This window comes from Balaenoptera physalus (assembly GCF_965194825.1).
Source record: "Balaenoptera physalus genome assembly, chromosome: 8".
Lineage (NCBI taxonomy): Eukaryota > Metazoa > Chordata > Mammalia > Artiodactyla > Balaenopteridae > Balaenoptera > Balaenoptera physalus.
In genome coordinates this window covers 92,939,712-92,956,015 of record NC_138887.1, presented here as the reverse complement: position 1 = coordinate 92,956,015, position 16,304 = coordinate 92,939,712, and the positions used below count along the sequence as shown (strand labels likewise).

The 16,304-nt window shown below is 34.2% G+C and overlaps 1 long non-coding RNA gene across 1 annotated transcript in view; it reads left to right on the top strand.

Moving 5' to 3' along the window:
* The first annotated feature begins 6,410 nt into the window (after positions 1–6,410).
* Positions 6,411–16,304, top strand: part of LOC309665764 — a 122,801-nt gene continuing 112,907 nt past the window's right edge. Inside the window, exon 1 of the long non-coding RNA XR_014266675.1 lies at positions 6,411–15,110. This is a non-coding gene — a long non-coding RNA (uncharacterized lncRNA). The remainder of the gene's footprint in view (positions 15,111–16,304) is intronic.

Sequence of the window (16,304 nt, the reverse complement as noted above, 5' to 3'; positions counted from 1 at the left end):
GGCCTCTTCAATCTTTTATACAAGCTGGAAGTGGTGATTGGCTAATCCAACAGAACCAATTTTGTTCACCTCTTTTATATGTCCTTAATGGATCAGATGGACCCCCACCTTACTTTATAATGTGGAATTTCTTGCAATCTATTGCTTTGTTCTCCATTTTTGGAGCATCTGTCAACACTGAGAAAATAGAAAGAAATACATTTAACAACCTGTTAAATCTACCTAATCAAAATAACCCCATATTCCTATGACTATGCTGCTGGGACTGAAAATTCTGCATCAGAACAATAAATAAAATAGTCAAACCCCCTTGTACTACACATATAATCCTACAACCCAATACACAAACTTATTCTCAGGCAATGTTGTAGGACAGAGGTGAATTATTAGAGATTATGTATATACTCTTTCTGAGAAGGGCTATGATTTGTTAGTGCAAGATTCTATCATTAGATTCCTCAACAGTAAAAATATATAGTTTGATAGACACTGATTAATGGGTGACATTTACCACTATAAATGAGCCTGATCCTTAAATATAAGTCACTCACATATTTCTTCAAGTTTCTTGGGACAATTTTCCCAACAAATAATGCTACCAGAATTCAACAGTCTCCTACTTGTTTTTGATTAACCCAATGTAAGATAAAAGTATTATTAAGGTCTTTATTTCTGTCCCTTTGTGATTGGGCAAAAATATAAAATTGTAATATAGCAAAAAACACTGAACTACAAATCTATTGCCTTGAATACTTACAAGGCTGCTTTTATTAGAATTTAGAATATTTCTGAGGCCCAAACTCACCAGCCTTTTAGTGATTTAGAAATAACATATAGTTTTTTCATACAATAAAATATGTGAATTTTATTGAATTCCAAATAACATTTATCAGTGTTTTGTATGTGTATGTTCAGCCATCCAATAGCAAACAGTCTATGAGGGAAACGTGACATATAAGTACATCAACAGCAAGTCAGATTATGAAGTATTTTAATAGAGATGCATATGAAGAGCTACAAATCATAAGAAAGATTATTTCTGTTCATAGGAATTCAGTAAGGCTTCATGAACCAGATTTTGCTGTTGTGTGATTTTTTTAGCGATCCAACTACAAGCTCTATGACAGCAGGAGCCTCCTCTGTTTCTTCCATCTTTGTATATACTGCACTTGGCATAGGGTATGAGACAATAAATATATATTGAATTTTTCATTGTAGTGATGCTGTATCATCTATGAGTGTTTGATGGGTTTGTTTTACAGAAGGTCTAGTGAAGTAATGCAACATAAAAGTATGGTAAATAATTAGGGATGTGTGAACAAAAAAAAATGTTTATAGTTTTAGTCCTCCATCTTATCCTCTACTAAGAGATAAGTTACTCGACCTAAAATTATCTGACATATATTTTGGGACTATAGGGGGCCCATAAATGACAAAATGGAGTATATAAAACAAGGCAGTATATTTTTCTTCTCTATCAATCCTGGAAACACTATTGCTAGAAGGCAGGTGCGATCTCTGGAGACCACATTAGATTGCCAAAAGTGCTGTAATATTCATAGAACTAGAGCAGATAGTTTTCAGCATGATGCTTTCTGGATTTGAAAGATAAATAAGAAGGCAATTCTATGGAGCCCTGAACATATATATTTCTGTGTATGTATGTGCTTCTCCATTACAAATGTGCCTGTGATACACAGCCCTGCAAGGAGCCTGAAACAGGTAGGGTCTCCATAGATATTTGTTAACTGAAGATTTACAACTTTAAATCCAAACCTTAGTAAACAAAAATGTATTACCTCACACCCTCTCACTTTCTTAAGTCACCACCCATTGTTTCAAAATATTCCCATCACCAAATTTCTTGGATGAGTTTCTGCTTTAATCCTTTACTTTACAGTCACACTTTTACTGTCATAAAACTGCCCTCTTCAGGCTTGCCAGTGAAAGTCAATTTGACAAATTTTTAGAATACTTATTCCGTGCAAAGCACTTTATAATCAATAAATCAAGTAGACTTTTTTGAATCTTGCATATATCTTTAACCTATTAAAAGTACTTGAAAGTACCTATCCTTTAAACTGAAGCCCATGGGTTCTTTGACATTACCAAAATTTTAGAGTATGTTCTCCTTCCTGTTTCTCTCCTCTATCTTTTCTTTCATGTCCAATCTTTCTTTACTCCTCTATTCAGTACATCAGTTCTTTAAAAGCTGAAATATGTTCTCTTCTCTCCATCACCAACTTTTTCCATGGTCACCTCATACACTCGAATAACAGAGCTGCATTTATATCTAGACGGGATACTTTTCAAATGATTATCTAGTCTTTATGCTTCATGTATTTGTTCACCTTTAAATGGCTACAAATCACTCAGATGGAATAATAATAATTAAAGCTTGAGTATCACAGCATTGGAAATGCAGTATATAAAATATAAACAAATATTTGATTTCTCTCATTACATTACATTAATTTGTCCTAAAGAGTCTATATCTATTACCTTATATATGCTTCTTTATATTTCACTGCACAGTGTTTCCCAGTGTTGATATTATTGGCATTTAGAGAGGATACTTTTGCAATGTATGTGATTCTCCCACATATTTAATATCCTTGCCTTTTTTTTATTGTGGTACAAAAAAAAACAACCATGAGATCTACCATCTTAATGCATTTTTAAGTGTATAGTACTGGCAATTATACACTTAATGTTATACAGCAGATCTCTAGAATTTATTCATCTTCCATGAATGAAAATTTATACCCATTGAATAGCAACTCCTCATTTTCTCCTCCCCCCAGCCCCTGGGAACCATCATTCTACTTTCTGCTTCTATGAGTTTTATTACTTTACATAACCTCATATAAAGAAGCATGCAGTATTTGTCCTTCTCTAACTGGGTAATTTCACTTAGCATAATGCCTTCCAGTTTCATCCATGTAAGCATATAACAGGATTTCCTTCTTTTTTAAGGCTGAATAATATTTCACATATATACTATTAATATTAATATTTAATATATAACAATATATATATCACATTTTCCTTATCAATTCATCCATTGATGGACATTTGAGGTTGTTTCTACTTCTTGGTTATTGTGAATAATGCTGCAATGAACATGGGAGTGCAAATATCTCTTCCAGATCTTCATTTCAACTCTTTTGGATAAATACCTAGACATGGGATTGTTGGATAATATGGTAATTACACTTTTAATTTTTTGAGGTACCTCTATACTGTTTTCCACAGTTACTATAATAATCCAGGTAGGTGGCAATGTGGTAGCCTGAACCCAGGTAAAAATATGGAAAGTGGGAAGATTCAAGAGGCATTAAGAACTTAGTATATTCAACAATATTTGCTTTTTATTTTTATTTTTTGGAACATCTTTATTGGAGTACAATTGCCTTACAATGTTGTGTTAGTTTCTGCTGCATAACAAAATGGATTAGCTATATGTATACAAATATCCCCATATCCCCTCCCTCTTGCGTCTCCCTCCCACCCTCCCTATCCCACCCCTCTAGGTGGTCACAAAGCACTGAGCGAATCTCCCTGTGCTATGCAGCTGCTTCCCACTAGCTATCTATTTTATATTTGGTAGCGTATATATGTCAATGCTACTCTCTCTCTTCATCCCAGCTTACCCTTCTCCCCCCACCATGTTCTCAAGTCCATTCTCTACATCTGCGTCTTTATTCCTGTCCTGCCCCTAGGTTCATCAGAACAATTTTCTTTTAGATTCCATATATATGTGTTAGCATACGGTATTTGTTTTTCTCTTTCTGACTTACTTCACTCTAAGTCCATCCACCTCACTAAAAATAACCCAATTTCGTTTCTTTTTATGGCTGAGTAGTATTCCACTGTATACACGTACCACATCTTTATCCATTCATCTGTCGATGGACACTTAGGTCGTTTCCATGTCCTGGCTATTGTAAACTGTAAATAGTGCTACAGTGAACACTGTAAATTGATACAGCCACTATGGAGAAGAGTATGGAGGTCCCTTAAAAAACTAAAAATAGAACTACCATATGACCCAGCAATCCCACTACTGGGCATATACCCTGAGAAAACCATAACTCAAAAAGACACATGTGCCACAATGTTCAATATATGGTTTTTAAAATGTTGTAGATCGGAAGAAGATGGTAGAATCAAGTGTGATCTCAGATTTCTGGCTTGGGTAGGGATATAAAGAATGATCATTCACTAATTTAGAAACACAGATTCTGGTGGAGCAGATATTAGTAGAGTGGGAAACAGATGAACAGAGATACCATGACTATCATGTGGTCATTGTTACTTTATTCATTTATTGAACTAATTTTATGAAGTTCCTAGAATTTTCCATCTTGACCTAAGTTGAAATTACCCACTGAACCTTTAAAACATAAAAAAATGTCCAGAAATTAGAGCTTGAGAAAGGAAGATGAAGGCTGTCTTTTAGGAGCATATTTAAGGAAAAAAGGAAGGAGGGTGAGAAGGGAGCAGGAGGGGGAGGCGATAAGAGGGGGAAGAAAAATAAAGTGAGAGAAAGAGTGAGTGAGCGAGAGTGAGAAAAAGAGAAAGATTCTGCTGCTTGAGGTGGGTGGGCAGGAATGTGGCTACAGATATTCTTTTTCTATGTGCCTACTGTGGTCAAAATGGGCTCTAGAAAAGAAGCCCTAGTAGTTTAGCTTCCTGCTTGCAATTTTATTATTCATAGTTGATAATGAACCATAGTTTGCAGTCCTCACACTCTCCAAATAAAACATCTCAAACAGCAAGGACACACTGCTGAAATGAAAATATGATGTTCCTGAAATCTGTTTTGACCCCATGATCAAAATTAATTCTGGATGATCTAATAGGACATGTGGCTTTTATTGAAAAGGAACCCAACTCCCTTTTTGTTTGATATTTTGCTGAAGTATTTCATAAATATGGAAATAGTAAGTAAAAGCAATATTTGCTATACCACACAAGGTATATTTAATATGAGTTTATATAATGATAATTATAAAAGAATCAAGTCAATATAATATAGTTTCATATATATCAGATAGATCTATATATGAATATCTATATATTGAAAGATATAGATATTATATAGCTTAACTTCACATTCATAAACTTGGAGCTGAGAACTGTTTGTATCAAGGTCTGCTATCATACGAATGGGAAAAAATAATATCTTAAAGCAGTGTGGAATTCAGATGAATCTGCATCCCTTTTTTAGAAAGTACATTCTCAGAGGACCTTATTATCTAACATACATTAATTGTTATACCGAGCAATTAATTCCAGAGATAAAAGAGATTTATCTTTGAAAACAAAGTGACACAAAAGCAAACCAAACATATGTTTCTAATTTTACATGTATTATCACATGGGCAATTAAGAAAATTCTACTATGATAAATTAAATCCAGAAACGTTAGAAACGTTATTTGACAATCTTAATAATTTTGCCTTGCCCAAATTAAGAATATATAATGAAGGAGTGACTTCAGGAACACTGGACTTCAGAATATTTGACTTCAGTTTTGCTTTTAAAAATGCATAAATTAATATCTTTGATTTTTGCCAATTTTTAAGTCACCGAAAGTAGTTTTCAATGTACTTCCCAAATAAACATAAGGCCAAAGAAAAAAAGAATTTGTGTATCTTTAATCAAAGAACTATGTCATAGAAGAAATTTTATCATGAAGAAGTTGTTACATTTAGAAAATATATTTAACATGATTGAATCTTTAATGTGCATTTACAAGGAGATACACATAATAATCTCTGGTAAGGTAGAAAAGTGTAATGAAGTTTAGAGTCACTTATACATTGTCTCAACTCTGCCACTTATTAGCTGCTCAATTTAGGAAAATTACTTAATTTCCCTGAATCTCAGTTTCCTTTTCCATAACACAAGATTATTAAAGAGACCACATACATTTAGAATAAATATTAAATATAAGGCATAGCAACATGGGGAATATAAATAAAGACCCTGAACCCAGACTGGTGGGCTTCTAATCCAAGCTTGACTATTTACAACTGTGGAAACTTCCTCCTCTGAGAAATGGGAATAATAATAGTACCTAAATCATAGGACTATCCTGTATGTTAAAAGATTTAACTTACTTACTGGATTAATAAGCGATTTTGGTATCTAGTAAGCACTCTATATCTGGGAATTCCTTCCTATTATTGTTGTTGTAGTAATAGTAAGAGATATAACTAAACTGCATTTATTTATTTGCTAGATCTTCAGGATAAAGAAATTGGATTCTATTACATAGAATTCAGTGTTCTTGCATGTATAATTGTCTAATACAGTCATCATTTCTCAGTGTGGGTCATATGTTAAAAAGCACTGTTTTTCAGGTTTAGTAAACTCCAAGTTAATAGTAAAACCATCAAGTTAAAACTAAAACCATCACAATAGAAGTCAAGATTCTGGTATCCAGTTTGGAAAAAAGCAGGTAAACCAACCTTTTACATCCTATCAAGGCTTAACTCTTTTAAAAAATTTACTTTTTCATTATCCAGTTGCATTGAAATATAACTTACATATAAATTGTATAAATTCAAGGTGTACAACATGATGATTTTAGAGAGATAGCTAGATAATAACATAGTGAAATGATCACCACGATAAAGGTAGTTAACAAATCTATCCCCTCACATAAACTTAGTTAATAAATCTATCATCTCACATAGTTACCTTTTTTTTTCTTGTGAGAACATTTAAGATCTACTCTCTTAGCAATTTCCAAGAATATGATACAGTACTATGATACAGTACTATTAATTATAGTCACCATGCTGTACATTAGATCCCCAGAACTTACTCATCTTATACTTAGACATTAGTACCCTTTGACCACTTTCACCCACCTCTCCCTCCACCTCCCACAATCAACAATCTACTCTCTGTTCCTATGAGGTCAGATATTTTTACTTTTCAAGTATAAGCAAGATCATACATTTATCTTTCTACGTCTGACTTATTTTATTTAGCATACTGCCCTCAGTTTCATCCATGTTTTCACAAATGACAAAATTTTCTCTTTTTATGGCTGGATAATATTCCCTGTTTTTTCCAATCCTTCATCTGTTGATGGATACTTGGATTGTTTCCATGTTTTGACTACTGTAAATAGTTTTTTCACCTTTTTTCTCTTTTTTATTTAATGAGGATGGGACAATAATATTTGCTATGTAACACAAGGCACATTTAATATGATTTTATTTAGAATGATAAATAGCAGAATAATAATTACACTCAACCTTAGTCCTATATATTAATGATTTTTAAACCTGGGTGTACATTAGGGTCAACTTGGGAGTTTTGTTTTTGTTTGGTCTTTTTTTTTTTTTAATTTTTATACCAGTACCTAGGCCAGTTTCTTCCCAATTTAATCAAATTATCTGGGATGGGACCACATACTGGTAGATTTTTAAAACTCCTCATTTAATTCTACTTTTCCTCTAAGGTTGAGATTTTCTGGTTTGGTTGCTCTCTTCTTTCTTTCCTTTTTTTAAAATTACTTTTAAGCTTTTTTTTATTTTTAATATTTATTATTTTTTATTTTAATAACTTTATTTTATTTTATTTTTTCCTTTCTTTCTTTCTTTTTTTCTCACTTTATTTCTGAGCCATGTGGCTAACAGGGTCTTGGTGCTCTGGCCAGGTGTCAGGCCTGTGCCTCTAAGGTAGGAGAGCCGAGTTCAGGACATTGGTCCACCAGAGACCTCCTGTCTCCATGTAGTATCAAAAGGCGAAAGCCTGAGCCTCAGCTCCCAGCCCCCACCTGCTCCGGAGCGTGAGCAGACAAGCTTCTCAGGCTGGTGAGTGCTGGTTGGCACCTATCCTCTGTGTGGGAATTTCTCCACTTTGCCCTCTGCACCCCCGTTGCTGCGTTCTCCTCCGTGGCTCCAAAGCTTCCCCACCACCCACCCCCATCTCCACCAGTGAAGGGGCTTCGCAGTGAGTGGAAACTTTTCCTCCTTCACGGTTCCCTCCCAGTGGTGCAGGTCCCAGCCCTATTTTTTGTCTCTGTTTCTTCTTTTTTCTTTTGCCCTACCCAGGTACGTGGGGAGTTTCTTGCCTTTTGGGAAGTCTGAGGTCTTCTGCCAGCATTTAGTAGGTGTTCTGTAGGAGTTGTTCCACATGTATATATATTTCTGAGGTATTTGTGGGGAGGAAGGTGATCTCCATGTCTTAGTCCTCCGCCATCTTGAAGGTCTCCTCTATTTCCCTATTTTAAAAACTAAGTTAGCAACTACTTTGTTTATTTGGGTAAATTTCTTTTTCAGAAAAGTCATTTAAAATTAATTACTTCTATATTTTCTACTAATTAATTTTTGTTTTATCTTTGCTATTTTCTCCTTCTGCTTTCTTTAAGTTTATTTCCTTGTATATTTTATATGTTTGCATATTTAGAATTTAGTTTTATCATCTTTAGTCTATTATATTTTTTGGATACAAATATTTAAAAATTTCCTAACCCTATAATCACAATTTTAATTGATACCCACAGATATTAAATATTCAGCATTTTCATCATTAGTATGCTTTAGAAATTCTGTAATTTTGATTTTCAGTTTGATCTAAAAGTTACTTAATAGAGTTTTTAAGTTCTCAGTGAAATAATTTTTTTTATAAGTAGAACATTTTAATCATCATAAAGTAATTTCAGCAATAGATTTTTAAACAAACTTTGTATTTTAGGATAGAATTAGATTAATAGAAAAGTTTTGAAGATAGTACAGAGAATCCCTACAATACCCACACAACAACATCTTTCAACTTTTCCCTACTATCAACAAATGGTGCATTTGTTACAATCAAGGAACAAATGTTAATACACTAACATAAATTAAAATCAATACTTTATTAAGAACTTTAGTTTTTTACCTAACGTCCTTTATCCTATTCTAGGATCTCATGCAGAATACCAAATTGAATTCAGTAGTCCTATCTCTGTAAGCATCTCTTAGAGCCTAAGTTTCTCAGATTTTCCTTGTTTTTGATTACCTCAACAATTTTGAGGTGTACTGATCAGGTGTTTTGCAGGATACAGCTCTATTGGAATTTATCTGATAGTTTAGTCATAATTAGAGTAGGGTTATGGACCTGGGGGAGGAAAATAATGGACATATACCATTTTTATCATATCTATCAATATTTATCACTGTTGATGTTGACCTTAATCACCTGGCTGAGGCAGTGTTTTTCAGGTTTCTCCACTGTAAAGTTACTCTTACCCATCCATAACCCCCTCTCCATATTGTAGTCTTTGAAAGGAAATCATTAGGTACAGCCCCATTTAAGGAGTAGGAAGTTATACTCCATTTCCTTGAAGACAAAACATCTAAATTATCTGGAATTATTCTGTATAAGAGATTAGTCTCTTCCACTATTACTTTATTAATCATTTACTTATATCAATATGGACACATAGACATTTATTTTATACATTTAGCTATAATATAATGCTACCTTATTTTCATGCTAAATTGTTCCACCTTTAGCCATTGGGAGTCCTTTCAGTTGGCTTCTGTATATCTTTGACATACACTCATAATACTGATTTTTTTTGCAGCACTACCTTACCTTCTGGCACTACAGGATGTTCTAGGTTCATCTTGTATATTTACTACCCAGTTTTAGAATCAGACATTTTTCCAAAGACATTTGCCTTTACCCACATAAAGGAGGACTTAGTTATGAAGAACACTCTGGTGCATTTCAAAATGATTATTCTTTCCTTTCTTTTGCCAAAGCCAGGAGGGGATCTTTCTTGGATTTTCATCGTGAGAACTTGTCAAGATTCTTGGAGGTAAAAGCTACAAAATTATGGTGTCCCCCATAATACTGAAGACCCAGGAGTTTCTCAATTTTACGTTATTGTACACTTATCCTCCAGCAATTTATTAAATTTACATGTATGTGTTTATTGTTCTGGTGGCTTCTGTCCTAAGTAGTACACCTATGCTGTGACTTTCTGGATTTTCCTGTATCTCAAGATTTCTGGCTGGTGGTTTGCCCTGCAAACTCAGTTCTCTGATGGGTCCAGGAAGTGTCATTGATTTTCAGTTTAAGGTTTTTTTTTTTATTTTTGTGATGGGAGTGACACCTTCTGAGCCCTTTACATGTCAGGTCTGAAACTGGAAGAGTCCAGTGAGGTCTTTTAAAATTATTTTTAAAATATATACTTTAAATATTTTTAATATTTATAACGTTTGAAAATATAATAAATACAAAGAACTTATTCCTGAATTACCTGAAAGTATTTGACAACCTATTGCCTCATGATCCCCTTTCAGAGAAAGTGAAAAATCTGGCTTCAATTATCCTTAACATGTATACTATTTCATCATCTCATCCCATCCTCATGTAACTGATCTCCCATCTCTGCTACTACATCTCCTCCATTAGGACATCTTCCTCTCTCTGCTTTGACTCTATGTATTGCATCCACATCTTGCAATTGAACACCCTCTCACCCTGTTTGAGTTACACTATGACATGCCAAGCAATGCCTCCATAAAGACATGCTTCTCATCTTAATTGGGCGTTGACATACCTGTGGGACTACCCCAATGAATGGATGCCATCCTGGCTGTTTAGCCTCTGACAGGACAGGCCATGTCACTCCTCTCTGGGAATACTCTCTTCACTCTGTTTGTGCCCCCTACTCTCCACAACAGGTCACCCCCTCATTTTGGGCTTTTGTTGTTTAACTGTGGATTTTTGCAGAATGTGTCAGGAGACTCAAATATATGCACTGCCATTACTCTTGCAATATATTCTTTTGAGAGCAATTCTAAAAGTTTATATTTAAGAACTATTATGGACCTAATCTGATGGAGATAACAAATATATACATTGGAAGCACTGGAGAGTTTAGGAAAGAAGGCAGATAGCAGAAGGAAGTCAACACTTTAAAGAATAGAACAACATTAGTTGAATATCTTATTTTTAGGGCTTTGACCCTATAGTCAAATGACAATACCACAACATGCAGATGACTAAAACTCCAATAAACACATTTGCTGTTTTAAGGAACCAGAAGACAAAGTCCAGGAAACCATATCCACATTTGCTGGAAATTGAAAAATTAAATCTCAGAAAGAAGAGGGCCAGAGGAGTATATTCTATATAAACTCTTCCAGCTTCTATGTCTGACACCTGAACTATGCAAGCACAAGGAAGACATCAGTATACTTCAACTCTCTTCTGGAATTCTTCCTACCATACTCAAGGTAGATTAATTTTAACCTGATTATTCCTTAAAAAATGAGAAATCCAACTCCAACTTTGCCAATAAGCAGCAAAAATCACTTACATTTCCAGTGTCCATATCTGCCAGTGAGAATAATTCGTGGGGAATAAAGAATAATTATACCAACATGTATTATTCCTGCCCAATACCAGCCTCAAAGTAAGAGACAATACAGGTAATCCATCCTGAAATACTTTCTCAACTCGTACATAACATGGTCTATGCACATCGCTTTCTGCCACCTGTAATGGCATTACTGTGACCAGTAGCAGACACCACATAGGATATAATGAGTTAATTTTTTTAGTAAGCTGAATTATATCTCTGTATTTTTAATAACATTTTATTTTCATAGATCAATATTTTTCTTAGAATTTCACTTAGTGTTCTCATTTAAAAATTAAAGATAAATTATAGGCTATTACTAGACTGAACTAATTTCTTGTAGTAGTCCTTAATGCTGATCTACAGCATTTCTGTTTCTCCTTCTAGTCACAAAGTAGGATTGCATTTCACTCTAATAGCTAATAAGATATGAGTGTAAATGACATGTAAAATCTCTGGAATAAAGCCTCCAAAAGTCAATGCACACTTTTCTGTCCCCCCTCCCATTTCCATAGTTACTAATGATGTTTCCAAAGGAGATGCTTTTGACTTGCTGATAGAAGATAACACAGGGAGAGGGTAGAGTATAAGATAAAGGAGACAGAGGAAAGTATGCTATCTATCTTCACACTGACAGACAAAAGACAAATACTTCCATAAACTTGGACTTGAGGGGAAAAAAGAATGCAGGTCGGTCATCAAGGAAAAGAGTAAGTCAGAAAATAAGAAAGAGAAGATACAGTGGTATATCTGGTGGGTGTTGATCGAGTCCACTAACTAAACAGGCATTCTCTAAATCCCCCATCCCTGAGTGTAAATTAAACATACTCAAATAGTCTTTATGAAGGTGACTCTTTACATGGCCATATATGCTTGCCGATTTAAAAAGTGACTTTCTAGAGCTCTCAGTCATACGGAAAGTATAGATACCAACTGAATCATTTGCCAATCAAATCATGAATGCTGAAAAATATCACTTTTCAGGGTGGTTGCATTTTATTCAGATGCATGAAAACTGGAAGAAAATACTCACCACATGGTAGCTATAATGTGTACAGAAGAGTTCTATACCTGATATTTAAAAAGGCAAAATCCCTCTCAGCTTCTTTACCATCCCACCAACACAGCATAAAAATGAAGACTTAGCAGAAATGAATAAGTATTTCATTTGACTCAGAAGTATTTGTGACTCTAAAATATTTACAATACTGTCTTTTTTTCCTAGAAAAGTATATGCCTTGGATAGCACAGGAAAGTTACCAATATTTCATCATATGCTCATTCTTTCTATAACAGGACAGAAAATGATTTCCTAAATTCAAAGAAAACGAAAACCAGTAATTTTCTCTAAATAATTCAGACCCCATATGCAAAATGTATCATCGATGTGCTAACAGTAGATGAACAAATCTAAATGTAAGGGAGCTCTGATGATATAAATTGAAGCAGTCCTACTTCACTGAATATGGACCTGAGGAAACATGTAAAAATATGAGGAAATGTGAGCAGTAAACATAGCAATGACAAAACTGTTCTTCAGAAGTTCCCTAAATTTTCAATTATTCATCCTAGATTTTTATTTTGTGTGTGTAGTGAAAGAGATCTTGAGTACAAAATTCCAAAATATGTGAGCCTTTTATTCTCTTACATGTTTGACTATTCACCCATATCATGGAATATGACAAAACAGTTATTTTACTAGACATATTTAACTTGATTGGACATTCACCATGCATAAATTTCTATTTTCTATGGGCCAACATGTAGGAGCTTTACATATCAGAAATCTACAAGAGCACAAGCTTTACTTCAAGTAAAATGTATTTGCCTCCCTTGCTGCTCTATCAAGTTTAATTATGCAAATTCTATTGAATAAAACTAGACTCCTAGACTCCCTGTGTAGTCCTGTCAATTACTATTGCCTCCCTAAAAATGTTCTAAAGATTCCTGTGGAAATGTTTAGACAAATATAATGACATCTTAAAAAAAAAACAAACCTAGAAATGCTTTCCATGCAAGAAGTGTTTATTAAGTCTCCCATTTGCCTAGCTCTGTTTCAGGCACTCTACAGTATTTTAAAATATTTCTGACTTGAATACTTTGCCTTTAAGTATTTTAATCACTTACGCAAAAGAAACGAAGTGTCCAAAATATGTTTCAGATAATGAACACTAAGAATACCAGAGGGAAAAATAATTAGGAAAACATCACTGAAAATATGCACTCTCAGCATTTGTCAAGTACTGCATACATCTTATGATCAAAACAATGCACTAAACGTGAGAGAGACACAAATGCTATAAACAAACTATGGAATATCTTGGATTTAAATACATTCTATCAATATAACTGAGATACAACTCATGAGCTCTGGGAACACAGACAAAAGATCTGTATAAATTTCTAGTTTCTATAAGGCTTGTAGGGGAGTTTATATGTAAGTAAAATACAACTTTTATATTGTGCAACTAGGACAGGTGCATATGATTTTGACTGGTGGAATAAAGAGAGATTAAAATAACATAGCTTAAGGGGTTAAGATACAGCTAGGGAACTGCTTTAGGGGAATGGCTCAGTATGACTGAAATTCAGGGAGATTTATACATGCTAAAGTATATTGAATATAGACCATAGCACTCATTATCATAGCATACATGAATATTTAATAAAATACGAATATAGTTTAAACTTGAGTATACAGACAAAAGGGTGTGTTTTGATTTTTTTCCAGAAGAAGAAAATATGTTTTAGAAAGCTAGTTTTGAAAACAGTATAGAAGATAAACTGGAGAGACAAGTCAATGGACACTGTGTTAATCTATTTTTGTGCAGTTAAGTACTTTAAGGTGTTTGAGCAAACCCTAACTACTTGATACGTTAATAAGTGTTATGTTAGAAGAAAATGAAATCTGAGAAAGAATTCAAGGATGTTAAGAAGGGTTATGTAACAAAATAAATTTTGTTGTGGTCAAATGTGTTTGGGAAATATTCAATTACAGAAAATTAAGCACTCTCTTAATTCTTCACTAGAGAGCACAGAATAAATTAAAGCATATTACTTGTTTTCAAAAGGAGATAATTTATGCAGAATTCCTAAAATGTTTATATTTCCAAATACATTTTAGAGGAGCATCTAAGAAAGATATTTTGGAAGTACAGCTTTTAAATTATTAATTTATATTACCTAAAACATCCTTTAAATACTTAAAAGATACAAATCCAATGCTTAAAAAAAAGGGCAAGATGGAGAGTATGATATGATGCTCTGTCTTACCTTCTACCCTGCTCTAGCAATGTCACAAGTGGCTATCATAATTCCTAAATATTTTAAAAAGCTTCTGAAGTTAGTATGCTTTAACTCTCAAGATCTCCTGCTCTGCTGATTTCCACATTACTTAGGGCACAAAGTGATTAATCTGGAAAACCCAAGAGCTTCTGCTGCCTACAACTTTTTGATGGTGTAATAATACATCAAGTGTGACAGAACAGAGAACCCATTACATTTCTTCTCACTAAAAGAACATTTAGGGGCTTCCCTGGTGGCGCAGTGGTTGAGAATCTGCCTGCCAATGCAGGGGACACGGGTTCGAGCCCTGGTCTGGGAAGATCCCACATGCCGCGGGGCAACTGGGCCCGTGAGCCACAACTACTGAGCCTGCGCGTCTGGAGCCTGTGCTCCGCAGCAAGAGAGGCCGCGACAGTGAGAGGCCCGCGAACCACGATGTAGAGTGGTCCCCGCTCGCCGCAACTAGAGAAAGCCCTCGCACAGAAAAGAAGAGCCAACACAGCCAAAAATAAATTAAAAAAAAAAAAAAAACACTTAAAGTGTCCCTTCCCTATTTTTTCCTTTTTTGTAACAGCTTTATTGAGATATAATTGATATTAAACATACTGAACATAGTTAATGTACATAATTGGATGAGTTTGGACATATGCAAACATTTGTGATATCATCACCACAATGAAGGTGATAAATATATTAACATGGCCCCATACTTCCTTACGTCCCTCTATATTTTCTTGTGGTAAGAATACTTAAAAATTTTTGAAGTGAACAATATGATATTGTTAACTATAGGAACCATGTTGCACAGCAGATTTTTAAAATTAATCCATCTAGCATAACTGAAATTTTACACTTATTGAACAACAATCTCCCGTCTCCCCCACTCCCAGCCCCTGCCAACCACTACTGTATTTTCTGCTTTATGAGATTTACTATTTTAAATACCTCATATAAGTGGAATCATATAGTATTTGTCCTTCTGTTACTGGTTTATTTCACTTAGCAAAATGTCCTCAAGGTTCATCATGTTATTGCAAATGGCAGAATTTCCTTCTTTTTAAAGACTTAATAGTATTCCATTATATGTATAGACCACAATTTCTTTATCCATTCATCTCTTGATGAAAAATTGAGTTAATCTCTTTGAGATCTTGATTTCAATTCTTTTGGATGTATATCCATAAGTGGGGATGTGAACAAATTGGAACCCTTGTACTTCTGGTGGGAATGTGAAATGATACAGCAGCTATGAAAAACAGTATGTAGTTTCCTCAAAAAATTAAATATGGAATTATCATATGTTCTTACCTTATTGAAGAACACTGAATATGGCAAAGGGAACACAGGAGGAAAAAAATCTAAAACAAACAACAACAACGAAAAAAACAGGGACAAAGGACATTAAGAAAAAAATGGAGTAATTAGATAGTTTCTGAGGCACACATCTAAAGCAGGGGGCCAGCATTTGCATAACATAATGGGTATAAGGAAGCTAAACACTATCCATAAAAACTGACAGAGAGCATGTATCAAAACACAGTATTTCTTGTCCTTCTTTCAATGCCTCAAATATGCCATATTCCTTTTCTCTCTATATCACTTCAAATAGGCCCCAAAGTTAGGTAAATTTGGACAA